A 2,147-nucleotide genomic window follows, 5' to 3' on the forward strand; every position below is an offset into this window, starting at 1 on the left:
GGTCTGTTTATGAATGGTATATTTTATCATATGAAATGTCCATCCTTTATATATCATTATTAGAAATTATATAATAGAAGATAATCAGTAAATAATTATAGACTAAGAAACAACTTTTTAATCTTACATTTTAAAATTTATTTTCTTCTCTTTTGGTTACTTGTCAATATTATTTCGAGTGTTTCCTGAAAGAAAGGGCAGATTTTTTTTCAGTAGGAGACAAATGTAAAAAAATGTACACAAAATATTTTCAGTGGTACTCAGAAGATTAGATATATTTCTTAGATTCCTCAGCCAAATTCTTTGATTTGCTCTCCATTAGACAAATTCACTTGCTTACTTTCTCTGTTTTTGTGGCTATTCAAGCCACCTCCTGGAGGTGCCTCTACCCACGACAAACTCTTATCTCTTTTCAATACAGTGGTTTTTTTTTTGTTGTTTTTTTTACATTTATCTTCAGATAGAGCTGGAGGGAGAGAGGGAGGAAGAGAGAGAGAAACATTGATGTGAGAGAGACACATCGAGTGGTTGTCACCCACACAACCCCAACTGGGGCCAGGGACAAACTGCAACTGAGGTACGTGCCCTTAGCAGGAACCAAACCCAGGTCTCTCTAGTCCGCGGGCCGACGCTCTAACCACTGAGCCAAACCGGCCAGGTGCTTTTCAATATAGTTTTTTATTTTTTTTATTTTAAATCTTTATTGTTGAATGTAGAATGTATTACAGATGTTCCTCATTTTCCCCCCGTTGACCCCCTCCTCCCCACTCCCACCCCACTCCAGCCTTTAACCACACTATTGTCTGTGTACATTGGTTGTGCATATAAGTTCTTTGGTTTATTTCTTCCCACCCACCAACCCCTTTCCCTTTGAGGTTTGTCAGTCTAACAATGAATTTGTACTTCTTAATCCCTTCACCTTTTTCACCCATTCCCCCAACCCCCCTCCCATCTGGCAACCAACAAAATGTTCTCTGTATCTATGAGAATGTTTCTGTTCTGCCTGTTGATTTTGTTTGTAGATTCCATTGTTGATAGATATGTATTCATTGCCATTTTGTTTGTTCATATATTTTATCTTTTTCTTCAAAAAGACCCTTCATCATTTCATATAATAACGAGTTGGTGGTGATGAACTCCTTTAACTTTTTCTTGTCTGGGAAACTCTTTATATGGCCATCGATTCTAAATGCCAGCTTTGCAGGATAGAGTAATCTTGGTTGTAGGTTCTTGCTTTTCATCACTCTGAATATTTCTTGCCACTCCCTTCTGGCCAGCAAAGTTTCTTTTGAGAAATCAGCTGACAGCCTTATGGGAACTCCCTTGTAGGTAACTAGCTGCCTTTTTCTTGCTGCTTTTAAGATTCTCTCTTTGTCTTGAACCTTTTGCATTTTGATGATGATGTCTTGGTGTGGGTCTCTTGGGGTTCATCTTCTTTGGGACTCTCTGTGCTTCTTGGACTTGTATGTCTGTTTCCTTCACCAAGTTAGGAAAGTTTTCTGCCATTATTGTTTCAAACAGGTTTTCAATTTCTTGTTCTCTCTCTTCTCCTTCTGGCACCCCCAAGATGCGAATATTGTCATGCTTGAAGTTGTCCCAGAGGCTCCTTACACTATCCTCATTTTTTTGGATTCTTTTTTCTTTTTGCTGTTATGATTGAGCGTTTTTTGCTTCCTTATATTCCAAATCAATGGTTTCCTTCTTGGATTTACGTACTCTACTATTGAATCTGTGTAAATTATTCTTTATTTCAGTTAATGCCTCCTTCATTTCTGACTGTGCATCCATCATTTCTGACTGGTCCATTTTTATGCTCTTGAGGCCCTCGCTAAGTTCACTGAGGTTCTCACTAAGTTCATTGAGCATCTTTAAAAGCAGTATTTTGAACTCAGCATCTGTTAGGTTGCTTATTTCCATTTTGCTTAGTTCTTTTCTTGGGGTTTTGTTCTGTTCTTTCATTTGGGACCTGTCTCCTCATTTTGGCTGCCTCCCTGTGTTTGTTTCTGTGTATTACTTAATGAGCGGTATGGGGCTACCTGAGACCAGATGCTGCTCTTTGAAAGAATTTAGGAAAAACCTGAAGCAGGATCGAATACAGGCCAATCCTACAGTTAAGCAACTGGCAACGACTTGGGTGGGCCTGAAAG

Source organism: Molossus molossus, unplaced genomic scaffold (assembly GCF_014108415.1).
Source record: "Molossus molossus isolate mMolMol1 unplaced genomic scaffold, mMolMol1.p scaffold_m16_p_1, whole genome shotgun sequence".
Lineage (NCBI taxonomy): Eukaryota > Metazoa > Chordata > Mammalia > Chiroptera > Molossidae > Molossus > Molossus molossus.